The sequence below is a fragment of the Xiphophorus couchianus genome, chromosome 18 (assembly GCF_001444195.1).
Source record: "Xiphophorus couchianus chromosome 18, X_couchianus-1.0, whole genome shotgun sequence".
NCBI classification, from domain to species: Eukaryota; Metazoa; Chordata; class Actinopteri; order Cyprinodontiformes; family Poeciliidae; genus Xiphophorus; species Xiphophorus couchianus.
The window spans coordinates 5,609,265-5,631,402 of NC_040245.1; the positions used below are offsets into that span (position 1 = coordinate 5,609,265).

Here is a 22,138-nt window from a genome sequence, read left to right on the forward strand (position 1 = left end):
TTTTCTGCATAGCCCCTTTTCAAAATGTCCTCCATAAATGATGTGTATTCTTCTGCATACATCCTATCCTTCTTAAACCTTTTCATAAGGTGCTGTGTGCGTTCCTTAACCATTTTATAGTTATCAGGCATAACTTTGTCTTTATTTCTGAAAGGAAGTGGTAGGTGATAGTGTCCATCTTTAATATACAATGAGCCAGAAGCAATCTCCATAAAACACTTATCCTCAACAGACATCTCAATTTTCTCCTCATATAAGTTCTCAGAGAAATCCTGGTTATATTGTCTGATGAGCAGATCCTTCAATTCAGTAACAGAAATTCTGTTACTTGACACTGCAATAGGCCCAGCATATTCTGCGGTACTATCAACACCAAGTGGTCCAGTTACCACCCATCCAAGTACAGTTTCCACTGCATATGGTCCATTATCATGACTATTTATTATTTTCCATGGCTCTAATGCTCGAGGAATGTCAGTTCCAATGAGGAGTTCAATGTCTGCCTCAATTTTCTTTAAATGGACACCCCTGAGATGAGGCCACATCTCCAGATCAGCTTGTGTAATGATGTTTTCTTTTGAGACAGGTATTCTATCCTGTGTGTAAACTTTCGGCAGGTCCAAATATGTACAGCCCTTCAAATCTCCCACCTCTAGTCCTCTAACCTCATAGGTTTCTGCAGGCTTTTCCTGTCCCATTGTTCGCAGAAGTATCTCTGTTTTGCGTCCTTTCAAATTTAGTCGGTTCATCAATCTTACAGTACAAAACGTTGCAGTGCTGCCCGGGTCAAGGAAAGCATAGGTCTGAATATATTTGTCCCCTTTTGCCACCTTAACTCGGACGGGAACAATTGCAAGTGCACATTTTCTCCCGGCCCCGGTTGAGTCACCTGCTGAAACAAGAGCACTGCTTATGGGAGTTTCTTCAATCTCAGTTTGACTGTCCTGCTTTGACACTTTTGCACTTTTAATATGGAGTACTGTTGGATGTCTCATTTGACAAACTTGACACATTAGTCTCCTCTTACAATTTTGCTTAAATGACCTTTTCGTAGGCAACCAAAGCAATATCCGTGACTTCTCAAAAATTCAACTTTACTATCACGTGACTCTGTTTTAAAATGCAAACAGTCAGTTAAGTTGTGTTTTTCTTCGCAGAATCCACAGTGAGGGATAATGGGACTGGGTGTGGTTTCAGGAGGTGGTGGAGGCAAAACTGATTGCTTTATAGCACATCCTGTATTCTCGGTAACTATTGATGTTGCAAAGCTGCTGTTTTTACCTCTTATTGATTTTAGTTCACCTTTGCCTCTTGGGAATGTTTTTTTGGTTGTTGTTTGGTCTTGAATGTCTCCAAACAAAGGATCCAAAAGCATGTTAGCATGATTTTCCACAAACTCAACAAGATGTTTAAATCTGACTCTCCTGCCAGTTTTCTGTTGTATTTCATAAGCTGTGGTTCGCCATCTTTCTCGCAGTTTATAAGGTAGTTTGGATGCTAGCAGCCTTAAGTTTGATGGGATTTCAAGGTCCTCTATGTACTGTAAATCTTGCATTACATTACAACATCCTCTCAAATACATTGCATATGCATACAACATTTTTCCATCCTCAGCTTTAATTGCTGGCCAGTTCAAGGCTTTATCCAAATAAGCTCCAGAAACTTTAATTTCATTTCCAAACTGCTCCTTTAATAGTTGTTTAGCTTCTCTGTAGCCTTTACTTCCTTCCATATGTAAGCAGCTGCGAACCAAATCTCTTGGCAAACCAGATGTAAATTGTTCTAGATAATACAGTCTGTCTTTATCATTTTTAGTCCTGTCTTCAATTAATTGTTCAAATGCATGAACAAAAGACTGGTATTTTAATGGGTTACCATCAAACACAGAAATATTTCTCGGAGGTAACAAAGACAGGTTTTGCTGGCTGACAATGAGTTCTGCTATGTCATTTTGTCTTTGAATAACAACACTAAAATTGTCATTAGCAGCAGTAACAGCCACATCTGGGTAATCATGTACAGTTTGAGATGCATTATGATCATAAGTTGCAGCTTCAGTTTCACTTTCAGTGGGTTTCTTATTTTGAGGTTTATTCTCTGCTGTGCTTAAACTCCTGGGAGAAGATTTACATCTCTCAAAAATAGTCCATTGAAGTGGAGTTTTTGGTATAGCACCTAGCTGCATAAATTCCACATTGCCCTCTATCGACTCTGGTTCTTGATGAGAGCTATAATATTCATTCATACCATCACCTAAAGATGGTTTCTGGTCCACCTCATCACTTTGCAAGGTCTTTATTTTAGCGGTTGATGCTGCAAGATCAGCTTCTAGCTCAATTTGCTCCATCTTTAACTTCAATTTTGCTTCCTCCATTTGCAAAGCATGTTTCTCTTTCAAGGCAGCAACTCGTGCCAGTGCAGCAGCCTGTTCTGCTTTGGCCTTTTTTAACTCTGCAGAGACTGAGGAAGATCTGGATGCTGATGATCTTATGGAAGAAGAGGATTTTGATTTCTGTGATACATTGGATATGCTGTCAGATGGTCTGATTGTTGATTGTACAATGTCTTTTTTCCATGTTTCGACATCGTTCAAAAAATAATTTAGGTTAGTTATTCGAGGCTCAAACCAGTCATCGTAATCATTTTCTTTTTCTTCCTCTGATAAGAGCTCTTGAACTAACTTATGAGCATTTCTAAACTCATCCACAGCTTCCTTAAATGCTTGCACTGATTCATTGACTGCATCAACATTTCCTGCATCCGACATCAAAGTCTTGATTTCATTAATCTTTCTAGTACAGGCACCCAGTCTGCCTCTGCGCGAAAGAACGCGCACCTTTAACATGTCCTCAGACGCAGGAGGAGTTTCAGGATCAGACATCGTTAATTATCACACAGATCCCTTCTCTGTCAAATAAGTTCATCAATAAGAATTCTTCTTTGCCACAGTCCTTTTTCAAAATCAACAACTTTGCTTTCGGTAGTGATCCATAGTTTCATTCACAGCGGCGCTTTCATTCATAAACTTAATCAGCTGGTTTTACTCACGACCCGCTGGCTGCTTTCTTTGTTCGTCTGCGAGTGATCCGCTGGATCCCCCAACTTTGCGTCTTTCATCAAGTCATCAGTGAAGTTTTTCCACTTGTTACGGCTACTCTTGGATTTTAACAAAAATCAAAAATCAAAAGGTGCCAGAGTAGTTTCTAGGAGGAGGGTTTTCCGACTCATCCAAAACAAAGCACTCGCGGAAAGTTTTCTGGTGGCAAACGGTGACTTTCTCAATGTACAAAAATAACAGAAACACTCTCCGAGTTGACTTTCCAAAAAATGTAAAATTAAACTTTATTTGGTGCGGTGGAAAAACTATTTCACCCCTCGCTCCTTAACCAAACAATCAGATGCCCTGTAGCAGCTGCTTCCGCTGCCTAATCACAGCAGGAGGCCACCTGATAAGGAGGAGGGTCTAAACAAAACAAATAAATAAACAAGTTACAATAGATATATTATTTATATAAATGTAGATCTGTAACCTTAAATTAATCCAATTCTTAATAGGCTCCAACAGTTGTCATATGAATTATATAGTATAAATTTCACATTACACATGGAAAACCTTTATAATGTATTTTTACATCACAAAATGTTGGCATTTCGCCACAGGTGTGGACTTTTGAGAGCCACTGTACATGACTTTAGGTTGGTAATATACTATTCCGCCCCTCTACACCACATGCTCCAACATTTAGCTTGCAGACGCAGTCGAAAGGTCTGTAGTCAGCTTCACCACAGCTTTTCACTGCGCCATTATACTGGTAACACTCCCCACACCACCATTTCCCTGAACATTTAATGAAGATGGTGTCAAAAATGTTTTCTTTAAAATTTCCCCTCCGCTGGTCTCGTCTTACTCTTCTTACACCTGGCTGAATAACAAGAAGACAGTTTGAGAGCCCGGACTGGTGAGCATAAAATTGTTTATAGCCCTTTCAGTCTAGCTTCCAGCTTTTCTGCACCTGATATTCTGCTTTTAATTATCAGGACTCATTAAAAGCGTCTTTTAATGAAGTCTGTGCAGGTTTCCCCGAGGACACCGCACTTTGTGACATTTTACATCATTAATGCAGAATACGCAGAAGCCCGACAAAAATCTCCAAAGTTGTAAATGAGACATTTCACTCCACTCGTTCTGCTAACGTCAGGAGCTAATAACTGCAAAGAGAGAGAGGGGGTCCAGGGAGGGTATGATGTCAGGGAAGTTTTTCAGCTTCATGTCATTTCATGCCCAATATACAGCCATAATAAATGATAGATTGTCTAAAACTCATAAAAGTAGTTAAAAAAAATAGTCTTGTTGCAGATAAGTTGGATTATAAAGCTCACTGGACATTTATTGGCTCAGACATTTCTCAGTAGAAAATAGCTTAGGCTTATAATGAACATACTGTTACAGGTTTAGTTGATCTTAAAGTAAATGTCACTAGTGCCTACCTTCAACTGACTGCTCACTATTTACACACAACATATTGAGCGCAATTTGATTCAGATATCTGGATACTTTTATTCATAGATTGAGGTTACAGTGAAAAAAAACACTCTGTTTTTTTAAATTGTCTACTTTATGTAAAGAAGTGTTAAACCAGCCCTAAAATTATGTTTTGCTTCCAATCCAAATAAAAACTTTTAAAAAGAAGAGCAACAGCTCTGTGTTATTTTTAAAATTGTTTTTGCTCGTTTTATGTTTCTTTTTCCGTCTTTATACTGCATATTAAACTGTTGCATAATTGTATAACCACATAATATATAAGCTGCCGCAATTTTTTTTAAACATGCAAAAACATTTATGCAACTGGCATGTTCTCATGCCCCAAAGCTAAGCAGCTCCGCAACACCACCCTGGGAATATGACTCCATTTTAAAGCACACAACTTCATGTATATTCAAATATTTATGACAACTGGGACGGGATTTTAAGTTAAAAGACAATTCATTAAATTCAAGGTTAAAAATATGTAAAAATACTTACCTGGAAAGGAAAGGAGAGATGAAACAAAACAGGAGCTGAGGTTACCGGTAGAAGAGAGGTGGGAGCGGACAGCATCCACCAAACAGCAAAACAAAGAAAACAAAGCACTTAAGGCAGCAGACGCATGGTGAGACAACCCAAAACTAAATATAACAAAAGGAAAATAAAATCTGTAGATTTCAATATAATAATTCAACAAAATGTATGAAATAGCTGACAATAAGATGAATTTCACCAATCTAATCACAAAATTGAAGTAAATTAAAAGAAAACTACTGAAAGAAATTAACACTGGGATGAAACCCAGTGGATAAATGAAGAAAGAACTCAAGTTTCCGGTCTGATTCCCGGCTCCCTGACATTAGTTGCACGCTTTTTCCTTCTCTCTGCCTTTCTTCCTTTTTTCCTGTCCGGCTACTATTGAAGAAACGACAACTTTTTAAAATCTTATTTGTTCTCAGCAACCTGCTTATCCCACAGTCAGACTACGTTAAACAAGCTAAAACTACAATTCTTTGATTCTGTTCAATAAGATAATCAGTTAAAGAGCCAATTATCCCGTTTGCCTGTTTAGTGGTAGTCTGTGCAGTGGCAATTACATTTTAATTGACTGATTCGACTTTTACCTATCGAAGTAGAATTATATTAATATAATCAGTTATTATGAATAAGTCCATATTAAAATTTTCATAAATTACAAAACATATTGATATGAGCAAAATTGGCAAGTGAAAGAACCCCTAAAAATGGGTGCAGAATATATAAAGCCACTGTTGGTATATTATTTTGCAAATTACCTCTTGGGGTCTGAGATCCGTCGGTTTACCTGGTATATGTACAGAAAAAAGCAGCAGAAAAATGTCATGCGACATACATTGGCAGAGATAATTTCAGGTTACTTTCAGGCTGAGCTGAAATGCTCTCTGTGTGTTTCTGCTGGTGTGGGTAGAGTGATAAGCAGCAGACACAGATAAGGGACCTCAGTGGAACCACAGGTTGTGACTCCAGCCATTCCCTGTTTACTCCCCCAACTATTTCAGTAATGCTCGGTGGAGGCATATTCACATATACCCTACATGCGTTGACGTTATCTGCACAAAACGCTGTGAACACTGACATGCAGCATTTCTGTGTTTTCCTTCACTGTGATTGCTGTAGCGTACAAGCAACAGACAAGAACGATATGGACGATACTAAAACAAGTTATATCTCTCTGCCTCCTGGGAATAAACTTACTGGATTATGCAAAGCAAAAACAGCTTGCATTGGAAATCGCCATAAGTACTAAGTACACCTCATGAAATTAACACCTTAAGCCCTGAAGTGGGTTTAATTCTGCTTGAATAAAGAACCACAGGTGACGACATGAATTTTAGTAATAATAATGAAACTAATCATAATGTAATTTATCAAACTTATGCTGTGGTACACCTTGAGATAATTTAACCATTTACTTTGACTTGCAAACTAGATCCCTGCATTGTATTGGTCAGAGGTGGGCGCCCTTACGCTAATCTGCAGATGTTGAAGCTACTTTTAGAAAAAAATAAATCACAATGTATTAAAGCATGAAAACATTGACTGTGTTGAAGTACTAATGTAATAAAATTATATTTGACACACAAGTTCTTAATTTGTTATATAGTTATTACTTTATGTTTGCATATGTTTGTTTGTGTTTTAGTAAAAGACTAAATTAAGTAATGACCAAATGATTTATGTTAAATTGTGGCACTCTTGGACTTCTATAATCCTCCTGCAGAAGTATTAAAGATACAACTTTATTCATAGAATAGAATAGGATAGAATACATTTAAAATCTAAAAAGACATAAAAATAATATGACAGGAACTGATGCACAGACTGCAAATGAGTTCTTTAAACACTTACAGTGAATGACTAATGATACTGATTTAATCTAATTACAAAATACTGGTCTAATAGCTCCACTGGAGCCCCACTAAATTAGAGAAAATGATGGACAGCAACAGCTTGTTGTGTTAGCAGCCAAACAAGCTCTTCACTTGTGCAGCGACTGCATTAAGGCCGGCTCTGAGCCAGTGAGCTTTGTACTCATTCAATCAATAAAATTGCGACTATAAAACACACTATATGTGAAATGAGTGCCAGGGGGGAGTACAGGAAATTCGGTGAGAAAACAGAAAAGACCTCTGGCATACAAGCAGTCGCTTCTTTTCACCTGGAAAAGTCAGGATATTGTCAGCTGAGCCACATAGAGCAGAAATGTATGAAATTCCCTGCTGTGCTGTTCTCCAATTACTGCCATCGATGTTTACCCCTGAATTGGCCCAGACTCTCACAGCATGCCCTGTTGGTCCCAGTCTCATACAACCGTTGCCTGCAGCTCCTCTCCAAACGGGGGCGTGACTCAGCCACACAACTCCGAGGAAAATGCCACTCTCATGCTCCATTAGCCTTCGCGTCCCCAGCGGATGAAGAAAAATGTATTCACTGCTGGGATACTGGTGCCTCAGACATCTAAATAGCGACCGTTCGTCCTTTCCGCCGTGTCCTCGACCCTCGGTGTGACCATATGACTGGACGCATGCTTGTGTCAAAATCAGCAGAGAGGAAAGTAACTCCATAATCACAGGATGCGGAGATCAGGATGTTGACGGATTGCTTTACCCCGGAATTTTACTGAAAGATGGAGAGCATGTTATGTCACGTAAATATAAGTGACTAAATAGGCACATCAGTCATGTGCATATAAGAGGTGATTATTGCTGCAAAGCAGTCACTTTTATTTCTGGTTTACAGAGTCTAGCCAGGGGAGAGGATGATAGCTTTACAGATCAGAGATGTGTACATGCTGAAGACGCCATGTTCTAAATTGTGTGGATTTTCCAGTGCTCTGTCCAGAGGGAAATCATGGAGTTGTCTCTGTCAGGCAGCCAATCCTGTAGCTCTAAATGGGATGAATCACAGAGCAAATGTTCAGGTCACTGCTGCAGTATTGATTATCAATGGAAGATGTCTGACTCTTTTTCTGGAGTCTCGGGCTTTCACCCTGCTGCACACACATGCATGTCTCCTCTAGCACACACAAGCACACAACTAAATTAAACTTTGCTCCAAGTCTGAACTTATTTGCAGTCAGGCCGCATGTTCAAAATGTTTATGCACGAAACCCATCCAGTCAACATTGCCTATAGCATCTGATTGCTTCAAACTCCACAAGCAATTTACAGTGGGAGTGTTTTTTTTTTTTTGCTGTGGGTGTTTGTTGAATATACAGTATCATTCATTGTGCAGACATTAAATTTGAAAGCTTCGTGGGGTATTTATTGAAGTCCTGACCCTGTCCTCTGCTCATTAAATTGATTCATGGATTCAATAAGTGGGGCACAGGCGGCAGGTGTGCGTGTCGGAGCCACACAACTCTCACAGGCATCCATCACACTGATCAGGTATCTTCAGCTTTTTCTCCATGCAGCACTCTCACAAGACCCCTGCAGATGTTGCTGGCCAACAGCCCAGACTGGCTTGACGCTATATAGAATGCAGAAACCGAAAAACAAACAAAAACTTACATAAAGATGATAAGTGAAATGGCCAATACTGAATAACTGATGCACACTTATACAGACTTGTAAATCATGTCCCACTTGCTAGTTAGTCTCAGTCTAACTCAGATTTGTTTAAGTTAATCATATTTTGGGTTATCTCCAAGAATGTCTGCCACTTTGTAGCTTAAAATGACTTTATCAGCCCATCATGTTACCTGTCACAGCTCACTTTCAGTTGTAAAACTGCTCTGCCTCCACCGACAAATATCCCCAGAGAAAGAGAAAAAGTTACAGGTAATCATTAATTCTTGGGAGTATTGCTGAAATTCCTAAATGTTGATTTATTATACCTGTTACACTTCATGATCATAGTTAATGTCTCATTACCTTTAGGATTATTACCTTATGTTACCAAATTGCAAAAGATCTGTTGATTCTAGAGTATGATGTGTTGTCTGAAAATGAAGAGCGCAACTGTCTATTGTGGACAGAAAACAACTTTTATTAACAAAAAAAACACCCCTAATAGGGATTTGTAGAGTATATGCTTACTTATTGGCAGCACAGAAAAGAGTGAAGTGAGCATACTTGTTTTCACCAAAGATAATGCTACATAGGAAACGTGGGAGAGGTTCTTTAGAGTTTTTTATCTACCAAAAACATTCATTTTGTTGGAAGTCACTTTTGTGATAGGATTATCAAACAACTAAAACCTTGACTTTAGGGAAGGAACTACTCAGGCTGATGGATGAGGATGCAACACAGACAGATAGCTCTGGCAGCGAGTCGCCAGCCAGACCATCAAGGTGACCGTGGAACTTGTTTTTGAGCATCAAGTTTCAATATTAAGAAATCAACTTGCTTTAATGTGCACGTCCATAAATCAGATTTTTAACTTAAATCAATAACTACTCTTTGACAGGTTTATCTGGCATTTTGGCTCTCAATTATTAGCCACAGCAGCAACTTGTTTTTTTCCTCTTGTCTGTATTTTGTGCCTGAACATAAGTGTCCTGTTTACACAGCTGTTTAGTAAAATGGGAGTGTTGGCATTTTCTACCTGAATAACAGCCTCAATTTTGTGGCCATTTGCCATGTTTTGACTGGGCCATCGAGCACTTTCACATCCCAAGCTTTTGCTGTCACAATTCATTTCTCCTCACCTGACAGATTACCTTACACTCATTCATCCAAGTATCTCACATGCAAGCTGCACACTTTAGTCTCATAAGTTTTGCCTTAGATGTCCATTATTTATGAACTAATTCTTCAGTTATTCATGTCATAAGTAACTTCATCCCTCTTCAGTAACTTTCAACTGTTTCTTCCTGTCTTGTGAGTTCTTCTACTTTTTTCACATGCTACTTGACATTCAACATGGAAATAAACTTACAACGTTCCCCATCAACCACACCGTTTCAGAGAAAAGCATCTGTGGACACACATCCTCAGGCAGTGCTCACCTTATAATTGCACTTATCTTTTCGCTCTTTATTTGCACATTGCTGCCTCGTTTACACACACTTGAGATTTGAGTGAAGAAACAGAGAAGTTCTCAAGATATATATATCTTAATTAATTTTTTTAGGTGAACGATTAACAAATACATACAGACAGAACAGCAAATGACAAGTAAAATTACGAGACAAGGTAAAAATTGACCAGTTTAGAAGCACCATGGCAGTAGGAGAAATGATTACCATCTAGATAAGGATTATTTGTTTTCCATTATAGTAAATTCATTCTCCTTTTTTGTTGCCATAAACCATATTAACAAATCCACCAGCGCATTTTCACTCACAGTTATTCTGACAAAGCTGTTCTGTCTATGTTCTTCTGTCCTCTAGGTGCAATTTGGGAGCCGAGACATCTTTTAAGATGTGCTGAGATTGATTTCTGCCTCATGGGCCGGTTTTGGTGCAAGATGTCTTTGTAGTCCCTGAACATGTGTTCTCTCCTAATTCTGTCTTTCATCATGTCCTCAGGTGATGTCTTTGGTAACACTGTAAGCAAAAGACTTTACATGAGATTCACAGCAGTATATAAGTTTACAGCAATCAGGACTGGTTTGCACCCTGTCTGAATGTCTGCAACTATAGGCGCTATTCACACAGTTTGAATATAAATAATCACAATGTGAAGATTTCAGCTTCGTGAAGATGACTTGTTGTTTAATACGAGAATCATGATTGGAATGTGACGTGAAATGATTGTGAGGTTTCATTCCATAACTTTGCTAAATCACACATTATTGTCAGACGGGTAGATGGGTCTGGTGCAGTGAATGCAGAAGGCACAGCATTTATGGCATGAACTGTAGCATCCAGACTCACAGGTAACACACTTAACACAACATTTACAAAAACAAACAACTGAATAAATATTATATTATTGCTTTAAAGAAAATCTAGGAGATCATTTATAATTATCTACATATTTTTACTGTTTGATATTCACTGGATCTATAAACCAGTGGTTGAGAATAGTGATCATTTGCAGCTGGAAAAAAAAACTTTTCAAATGCATCAATGAAAGCCTGAAATGAATACCAGCGATTGTATATGAGCCTTTTACTGGCACTGTATATTTAAGTATCACAAGCAAAAATAAGAGCAATTTAGTTTATGTATCCATAGATAAAATAAGTTTTTTTAAAACCAATTAGACCACATAAAACATATTACAATTAGAATTTCTATGTGGTTGTTGGAAAGCAGTATGCTGGCTTTAATAATTAGGATCATTTGGAATGTATGGCTGATTGGACAGATTTTTTCTGTAAAGTGTCATGAAATGACATCTGTTCCGAATTGGCACTGCATAAATAAAATCAATTGAATTATACCCCTCTCTGAGCTTCTGTTTTATTCATATGTTTATACTGAAAATCCAAGCCACAGTCACGAGAGCATCACATTGCCAGTAATCACAGATGTCCCTGAGACTTGTCTTTATTTGGTTAGGCTGTATTTACAGCTTCTTTTTTTGTATGCTGTGCAGATAGTCAACCAGCTTTCCTTCCTATTGTTGCTTTGTTTACAGTTCAACTCGCACCGACAGTTTGTGGGATTTTCCCAAAAAGAAGAAAAAAAAATCCACCCCGGCACATAAGCTCTAGACCTCAAGCACAAAGCACAAAAGATTTCTTTTCTTTTCTAAAGCTCCAAGTACAAATTCACTCTGAGTCAGTTTAAAGTCTCACAGGTGAAGTTTATTAACAGTTCAGGAAGAGGGACATGAAAAGCAAAAAAGGGGGGACTTCAGAAGCGTGCTCATCCTCGGTCACTAAAGGATTTCTGATATCCAGGTTTGTGCCTCTCATGTAATGTACGTAGGACCACCGCTGTCACTGTAGGTCACAATCAGTTCTTTGCCACCGGCTTTCCATGCTCCTTTGCTGAAAAGGGCCAAAGACAGGAAACCCCTGATGTACGGTTACCAGTGCTCAAACACCTATTGGGTCTGTAGCTTTAGCAAGGAAACCACAATTAAAGAGTTACTCACATCCCCAGGTTTTTCTTTTGAAGATAACATCTCCCTCTTGCCACTTCTCAGTTTTTCTACGGTGACCCAGATTTCATCTCAGTGCTGTATACACACTCTACTTAGAAGTACTGAACATGCCATGCTCCTTGCTGTCCTTGTATTCTTTTAAAAATTGACTCTTTTCACAGGTAATGTTTAATAATGATGATTGACCTTTACTAACCTGATAATGCAAGTCAAGACAATATTTAACGGAAAACAGAAGATCCTCTCTAACAACTTGGTAGCTTATAGCAGTTGTCACAAAGTTCTTTCAATGTGTACTCATATATGAAAACATCTTAGGAAGTGTAAATGTGGTGAAAATATTGGATTTTTGTGGTACATCAAATTTGAAGTGCTTTATTTTGAAATGAACAAATGTATTAGGATTTATGACATGGAGCTAACAGAGTTAAATACTGTCAAGATTTGGTCTGGTACATTTAATGGAACATTGTTATCTAATTTTTAAAAGTTTTTTTAGTACTAAATAAGATTTTAGCTCTCTGGTAATTATATTTTAAAGCTAAATGCTAGTCAGATAATTATTAGCCACATAAATCCTAAGTAATTCATTCCATCACTGTCAAGCATCTAAGATCTGGAGGTGAGTGAATCTTTATCAGCACCACTGCAGCCTTTTGTAGAGTCGCATAGGATAAAATATGTTATTATTGGCCCATTAGTATGATATTTGAGTAGCATTTGTGTCAAATAAAAACAGAGATGTCCAGAAGAAAGTCAGTTCATTGTGTGAACAAAACAGTAGGGGGAACAGAAACGCACAACACATCTAAAAATAGACTAAATAACAAGAAAAACTCAAGGATTAGTGAAGAGTTGTTGTAGATAATCTACATTCTCTCATTGAAAAAGTGGAATCTATCCTGTCAGAACCCAAAAATGGTTCTACAAAGGGAAAAAAGCTCAGCAAAGGCAGCCAGACTGGTCTGAGGCTATGCATCCCTATACACCGCTGTGATGTGATGTGTTTTCTCACACCTTTTTATGTGAGAATACACAGCATTCATCAGCAAATCGAGCTGCAGTAGCTTATGTGTGACCACATGGGTCAGCCTTCACTTTTCTCAGTCTTCACCACTGTTCATTCCTTGGACAACATTTGATAGACATGAATCCCTGTAAACACACAACATCCCATAATATCTGCATTTTTACTCTGATCCAGTTTTTCCCTTGTCGAACTTGATTAAATCTTTACGCTTGCTCGTTTTTTCATGCAGCCTAATAATATCCCGTCTATTAGGTGGTAATCCAGATAATTCACCTTACCTGTCTGTGGTAATAATGCTCCACCTGACTAGTGTAAAATTGCCATTCAAAAAATCGAGTAAAAACCACAACCAATTTGCTCTTTACTCATTTGATTAAGGTATCTCTCCTGAACAAGAAGGACAGAAACTGAATTAACGTCCAGGTGTGAAATCGCTTCATCTTTTTAACGTCTTTTCTCATTATTCCCCACTCTGGATAGTTGGCACACCGATGCATTGTCACCTCTATGAGGGCTGGCAACACTTTCTTTCGCATTTGTAAATACAGAGGAATTATGCCAAAACCCTAGGACAAAAATTACACAAGAGGGACATCAAAACTCTGGTGAATAAGATGGCAACACAAGAAACACTTTCAGTCAAACTCTGTTCAGCTTCAGGTGTGTGATAAAAATTACAGCAGCTGCAGTACCTGTCCTCAGGTTGATTCACTGGAGCCAGCTGGAGCTGCTATCTTTTCTTGCAGGCCTGGTGTGTTCTCCAGCTACAGTGATCACTTAATCTACTGACACACTTGCAGTATTTGACTGACAATGTTACGACTTAAAAAAAAGAAAGAATCTCTCCCAGCTAATATATGAACTCCCAGCTCTGAGAAGGCCTTTTAAAATATGAGGGAGAATTTCACAAAGACACACTCAGCTCCGGCCTACTATCAGGTACCGCTGAGACACCGCGGTCAGAATATGACAGGAAGGAATACTCTGTGGTGCAGGAGATGATGACAGTTTTTATTACTGCAGGGCCTTTTTCTGAATAAAAATATCCCGCTCACTTTTTTTATCCTTGAAGTGACAATTTTCACGAGTAAATTAAAAGCACAAGTTTTAGAAAAAGATCTGCTATTCGGTAACCTGAAGGAAGTGCACAAGTAAGCTGTGATATATAAACAGTTCCAGTTGTTTTTATCCTTTTAGCAGTTTGATTTTCCAAAACTTTAAGAAGGTATTACAATAGGCCAACATATTGTTAACTGGTTATTTAGTTAATTAGTCATACCTGGCTTACATGGCAAAATTTGATTTTCAAAACCTAAGAGACCTCAAAAATGACAATTAATCATACAAACATGTTTGTTCCAGTGTATGATGTTCAGTCACACATCAGCAGATTTCACTCAAACATTCGGATGTCAGATGGGAAATCTCACAAAATCTCTCAAAATAAAATGTGAGTTCAAAGTAAATAAACATGACCAATACAACATGTCTTGTCATTTTTTTTCTTTGTCATGTTTAGGTTGATTTCTGACATTACAAGCAGTACTTTGTAAAGTTGTGCAGTCTTGGGGTACTTACGTCATCAGACTAGAAGTAGTGTGCTTTCACTTCAGCAATATTTTCCAGGACCTGGATAGTTTTCTAAGAGCATTTCCCCCTCACATTGTTTTAACCAAATCATTATTCATGTAGAAATTTTGCCCTGAACACAGCCCTTTTTTCACCTTGTACCTTTTGTGTGAAGCTTTGTGGATGGGTAAGTGTTTCAGGTTGTTAGCATTAGTTTTCAGTCAATCCATTTTAAACACTCCTACGGGTCATATTTTCAGGTAACTTTATTTGCCTTTACATAATATTTTTTGTTGGTCTGTTTGTGTAAAAAGGTGTAGTTCTCTAGCCAAAGATTTGTGCCATTTATGTTAGCATATTTTATGTTCTGATGCTCAAAAAAACAAAACTGCACAGGAAAGCAAGAGAATAACATCTTAAGTTTGAAGCAAATCGTACATGCTGCTGCTTTGAGATCTTCTTTTGAGAGACATAGGACTGGCTTGATTTTGGCTAATGTTACACCTTTTCTATTATTTAGGGATATTTTATTTCATTTTATTTTTAGAGGTCTCATGGGTTATGTTTCAGAGTAGCATTAAGGAAACAGTCCTAAAAATGATTTTAATAGTGGATGTCCAATGAACGACTTGGACTGTTGATGATTTATTGTAATCTGTAAAGATGCCAGCAACTGTTACAACAATGAAAAATATTTTAATAAATAGTTTAATTTTACAAAAGCACAGTCCAGTGACAAACAAATTAGAAATAAATGAATTAAGTATAAAGAGAAAACAAGCACCAAACATGTTTTCTGTTTCTATCCTAGATTGTCTTTTATCTGGAGGAAGATTAGGGCCACTGAAAAAAGTAACCTTAATCTTAGAAATCGACAAAAAGAAAAAAGAGTCAGAGTTCCTTTTTCTCAAACCTCTTTCGTATATTTGAATTCCTGTAGCGTTATTTCAATTGTTCAGCGCTATTCCACATCCAGCCGCTAGTGGGCACCGGTTGCACAGAGAATGCTCCTGGGCAAACAGGAAGAGAAGAAACCTTCACGTTTAACGCTAACAAGCTCAACATGTCTGTCTCACCCGTTGCCACCGGTCAGTAAATGTGTCTTTTAATGGATATATATTGTTTATGTAGGGCAGTGGCTTAAATATGTCAGCAGATGCCACCAAAATGTTAGATTTGTTCTTTGAGTTGTGAAAGTCGGTGAAGTGTGTCCGTTGAAGAACACCGTACTTGGCGTCTGTTACGGTGCGCTGGCAGTACAACGGTCAGTATTTGCTGTAAGCAAAACTGACCGCCAGCTCCTCAATGTAGCCAAATGTTACTTTTAATGTCCAAGTAGTTAGTTTTGTATCGTTTTGTCTTTTTCTTCTTTTTTTAAAATATATGCTGTATCTGTTAAACAAAAAAAGAAAAGAATGATAATAATTGCGTTAATGAGACTTATATTGACACGCAGTATTTGCTGTGAATTCTGAAGGCGAAGCCGCTGCGCTGTCGGTTGGTCCGAATAAACGGTCTGAACCACGATCTCAACCGCCGTGTGGGTCCGATTTATGCCTCAAGTTTCCTTCCGACAACCACCATTAAAGAAAACACAACGCAGAGTCTAAGGAACAGCGAGGTGTCGTCTCACACGGACAGGGTTACATTTACTTTCAAGAGTTGAACAGTTTATTTGTTTGGTCGACTAGAACGTTAGATGATGTGAAGATATTTTTGGAAATAAGGCTTGTTGCTGTATGCTAATGTTAGCGGACTTTGGTCGTGTGTAAAGCTAACGGGAAACACCTGAATAACTGGTGAATTTGCTTAAGCCTCTTTCACTGCATAGTTATTTAAACATTATTGCGCGACCATCGATCACCCAAAATTAAGCAGATCGGCCGATTAATCGGCGTACCCCCCTGCCTCCTCTCTTCCCCCCACCAAGGCCAAGTTCCCAGGGAAAACACTGGCTTGTTGTGAAACTGTGAAAACGGGAATTTGAAACTCAGTTCATAAGCAACTCTGAGCAAAACAGTACTCTGAGTTATCTGACGCAATAGCCTCATACAGTACCTGATATATTTAGAATTTGCCTGCAGTTTTTATTTCCACTGTTATTTTTTTCTAGCACATCAGCAAAAACATAGCCAAATCTTACATCCTCGTTTTCGTTCGTCACGGATTTTCTGTCTTGATTCTGGGCCTAGTATACTCTCTCTGAAGCACAGTCTTTTTTCTGAGGAGAAGAAACAGCGAGTACTTAAAATATATCATTAAGTACTCCAAAGCAAAGTATAACTACATCTACCTCCTCTGGATGTTGGGGAATTGCAGGCTTGTTCCTCTGGGGATATGAATGTAAAATGGCTTTGGAGGGTTCTGGGGCATATTGTGCTGGGTGAAGAAGGTGCCGATGCAGAAGTGGGTGAAAGCTGGCAGAGAGAAACCTGTGACTCCACAGTAACCTTTAAAATGAGACTTATTTTGTACAAGTAGTTTGTTTTTCTAAAGGGGAGCCCACACTTTTTCAGCTGGCGAGCTACTTATACATATTCAGGTTATAATGATTTAAGGAAGAGAATACTACATTTTTCTGTGTTTTACAAAGGATGAAAGCCAACTCAGTCCAGTTCAGTTTATTTATATAGCACCAGTTCCCAACAAATGTCAAGTCAGGGCACTTTACAAAAAAATAATCATTTCAGTTCAGTCATACAAACCTGTCTCCTTCAAAAGTGGGGGTCATGCTTGTTTCTTCTTGGAGTGCCACTTTTCCCTTTAGCACCCGTTTTCTTGCCTTAACATAGTTTCAAATTTCTTCAGTTTTTTTATAATGCGTCCTCGCCTAAATTTTTCCGAGAACTGTTCACAATTAGTTCACTTCTGTAATCTTTATGGGTTGAATCAAAAAGATGTCTGAATTTGCGTACCTCCGCCCGGAGGAGCTGTTGCTCATCCGCCATGATTTCCTAATGGGAATATCCGCGTTGTAAGAAATTTTCCTATGTGCGCAGTGTGGAAACTTTGGGTGCCCGTGGAGGGAGGATGCTGCTGATATGATGTAATTTAGCTGCATGGCTCTGTGTGGATCTCGTGAATGCGTCAAGCCAAAAGAAACTTTAACCTCTTTAATTATTCTTAAACAATTAAAACTCCTCTAATCACTAGATGGCAGCAGTGGTCAAACTAATCAACAGGCTTTCAGTTTCAATCCGGTAGAAGTAGCATATGCAGGCACACTGAGGAGAAAAGATTTAAGAAATCTGTGAAAAAAAAAATTATGGAGTCAACTAACAAATAACGGTTACATAATTTTGACCTTAACATTTATAAGTAGCTTCCCATGCAGTGCACTTTTCATTTGTTCTGAGATAAGCTAAATTTGTAAATTTTGCTCAAAAATGTTAAAAAGTAATTTTTCAAGGAATAAGCTGATAAAGCTAACAAGTAACAGATGTGTACAGTTCCCCCCCCCCCCTCCCCTCCAGGGGTCTTTTGTGGGCTCTAGTGTCCCCCATATGAAAGTAGGCTGACAAGAGAGGAGGGAAGACATGCGGCAAACATCGCCGGGTCCGAGAACCAAACCCGCGACGGCCGCGTCGAGGACTCAAGGCCCCCAAACGTGGGCCACGCCATCCCCTACGCCATCACAGCACGCCCGATGTGTGCAGTTTAAGAAAAGTTTTGAATGTTTAGTTTAGTCTAAAAATACTCAACCCAGTAAATAATTTGCACTTTTTCCTCAAGATAGTTTCTAAGTGCTACATAGCATAACTCAGAAGATTCCAAATGCTTCAGAAAAGTAAACTTCAAAACATGAAAATCTCCAAATTCATCATTTAATTTTGGTCTCGTCAATTTTTCAGGATTTATCCATATTCATGTGCTGCCTGATACTTTATTAGTCACCTAAATCTTTTCCAAAGACAGGAAATAAAATCATTGATGTAAGAATGTCACTCTGGTAAAATTAATTAACAAATGTTGTCAGACAATTATCAATAGAATAATAAATCAGGTATGAATTAACATCTACATAAATGTGATGCCTTTAGTTTCAGTAACCAAAACGTAGAAATATATTCAGAGCTGGAAGTGACTTCATCGAAAATCAGTGGAAAAACAAATGAAACTCATTTGCTATTTGTAAATAGACTATATGCCAATGTTGTTACTGTCCCTCTGTAGGAATTGAACTGACTGAAATATATCATTATTTTTATAACAGAATTTTGCTTGTCGCTGAGAAAAAAACTGGCTTCATTCAATTAAAGTATCAGCCTCCTTAAACTACCTTTATTCCAGTAGTTATTACTAACTCAAATGTTGTTGGTTGTCAAAAATCAAAAACATATTATTACTCATCCACAAAATTAATTTATTTTGAAGCATAAATTGCAACTTTGCACAAACCTTTTAACTGGACTCCTAAAAGGGGAGGAAGGGAAGTCTTTTTATTAACATTATTGAAAAAATAAGTAGCGTAAAACAGTTACTTAAAACTGTATCAAGAAATTTTACATCTAATAATGATCAGTTATATTTAAAATAAAATAAACAATCCCAGATTCCTTGTAAAGTAAGCCGACATGGAAAAACAAAATTAGACAAACTTTTTAAGTATTTGTTTAATTCTTGGGTTTTGAGTGGAAGATGTTTTTTTTTATGTACTAATGCAGATTTGTATGACAGTGATTTTAAGCATCACTTCTGCATCCTCTCAAGACGAGGAATCCAGCTAGTGCTGCCAGCTGCAATTCACGGAACCATTAATGTGTTAATATATAACCATTAATATACAGTAAATGTACTGTTTTCAGTTTGGCTTACAGACATGTCTCGACAGTATTGTTTCTGTTGGTCCACCGAGGTCATTTTCTTTTGTGCTGGCTTTGGATTTCTGGTGATCCTTAGCTTTAGTTTTGGAAATGGGTTATTCATGCAGAGTGCTTCCTCAGGGAAAGTTTCTGAATGCTCCTAACGCCCATGTGGGATAAGTGCAAAGCACAAAAATCGAACCTCGCAGAGCTAAAAAATAAACAACTTGTCATTGCGAACAATGGTCGAAATAATAAATGATTGGAGCAGCAGTCAATCACTATGAACAGCCCTGCTTTTTCCTTAAAAACCTTCTCTTGTAATCAGTTGAGAGGAACAGACGGTGAGGCTGCATTCGACATGGACCAGGTCAGTCAGAAAAGCAGCCATTTTGATTATACATATATAACCAATAGGGAAAGTTCTTTGTGTCAGATATCACATGTTCCCTTTTTAACCTATATGCTAAATGTTGCTTTTCACATTGAGGATACTTTAACATGCAAAGTAGTCACAATTATTCAGAATTTTGACAAAATGAATAGTTAGCTTTTGAATATTATGATGCTTTATTCCAGATAATAGGACATAACCTGCATAAATCAAGGTGAAATAAAATCACTACATATAGGAAAGAAGTGATTAACTGTCACAACTGTGTATTTGTGACAGCTGTCCCGACTGTCACACGCAGACACTATTGGTAATGGTTTTTTGTTTTCCCTTAATATTACTTTATATATTGATTAGTGAGTAGTTTAGATTTTTATCTTTAAATTTGTTTTCATTAGTCTGACTGTTTAGTTAACTATTTGTTGTGCACCCATTTAGTTAACTTTATGTGTCAGTTCTTTGTATATTTTGTTAAATATAACAAATTAATTTCTTTCTTTTGAGTTACCAGTTTCCTCTGGACCTGTTCATGAAAATCATACAGATGAGCTCCAGCTGATCGGTGTCCATATATGGGTGTCAAACTTCCTCAGCGGGCCATTCCATTTGTTCACCAGGGGAGGGGGAAATTTGGTCTTTAGTTTAATTTTACCATTTATTTAATGTTTCTTCTTTTGGAAAGTTAGTTAAATTCTGATATTTATTTAATTTATAGATTTAGTAATATTCTGACCAATATTTGTTAGGTTTTTGTGTGTTTAATTACCCCCTAGTGTGTGTTAATGGTCTGACCAGCCACTATTTAAGTTCCCCTCATGTCTTGTTTGTTAGGTCAGTTTGTGCTTGAGTTTGTTCTGTTACCACCTGAGTTGTACTTTGTTATGTTGACCTCAGTTTGGGCCCAATTTATCATTTTTGGATTTTTTTGTTAATAAATTAAGATTATATTTTGAATTTTCTTCAACGTCTCTCTGGCTGGTTTATGCAAAACCCTCACAGTATTTTAACACCTAATAGAGTCCAGTGTAGTGGAGGAAATTTAAAATGACAGAAGGTTCAAGTTCAAGGCCGGTTTCATACGGAGGGTTAAAAGTGGAAAGATTATATATATAAATATAATCTCACATCATTTTTTAATAATGTAATAAATACATCATTACATAATTAAGTAAATGTACCATGAAATAAATGTTTAAATAATTTAATTATTTGGAAATTGATTAAATATGTCATAAAATCATTAAATGCACACTTTTTTATAGCCGATGCAGATAATTAATTAAATGTGTATTTAATTATGTTGTGGTTCCTGTTCCCGCAGCATCACCATGACATAATTTTATCTGTCAAACTTCAGGGGCGGAGTCAACACTTCCCGGTTGAACTTAAGTACCCTCGTTCTTTAAAAATCACATCGCCAGGTAAAGTCGAAGAATTGATTAAATGCTACCTTCATATGCTAGCAACTGAAAAAAGTGAGGCTAAGCTAGTGGAGCTGAACAGATCTGTTTAAGCCCCGCCCATAGCCCCGCCCCTCGACTTTGATGGACGACTTTTGCAGATTAAATCATTTTATGGTGACGCTGCAGTATAGGAACTATGAAATAATTAAATACACATTTTGATTAATTATCTTCAGTGGCTTGAAGTGCATTTGAATGATTGTATGACATATTAAATTACACATTTAATGAAACATTTATTTATTTCATGGTACATTTAATTATGGATTTAATGATGTACTTATTTAATTTAGTCCTTTTTAAACCTTTGTAGGTTCATGCTACAACAACAACATGTTTAAAACTTCCCCAGGACATTAAAATGAAGTTTGCAGAAAGGTTAGTCTTGCACTAAGTATCTCATTTCTCATCCAAGTTCCTGTTAAATAAATTTCTCGAAGAACATGATGATTATTGATGGCTTTGATTGGGGTCATTATGCATGCTGTGCGCACCATATGTTCCTGCACTGCTCTCGGGAATCCTGGAATTAAAAGAAAAAAAACCCCCTCAAATAACAGAATCACCTCATGTGGAAGATAAGAGTAAACTAAATATCTGTATCTAGAAGTGTACAATCAAAGGCATTTCTCTGCTCAAAAATCTCACAGGGAAAGGTTATTGAATCCATCTCGGCTACGTGCCATTTCATTGCATTTGTCAGTATGTTTCCTTTCAAAGCTAAATAAAAGAAACAAATACAAGTCTATTGAGCTTTCTCAATTGCCAAAATTTGACTTTAAAAAGTACATACGGAACTGTTACTTGGAAATAA

General features: G+C 37.6%; 1 long non-coding RNA gene across 1 annotated transcript; it reads left to right on the plus strand.

Annotated features, from left to right (window-relative positions):
* Window positions 1–20,132: 20,132 nt before the first annotated feature.
* Window positions 20,133–20,820, plus strand: LOC114161400 (uncharacterized). The gene is made up of 2 exons (XR_003599008.1): window positions 20,133–20,171; window positions 20,373–20,820. It is a non-coding gene; the product is annotated as an uncharacterized LOC114161400 (long non-coding RNA).
* Window positions 20,821–22,138: the final 1,318 nt, after the last annotated feature.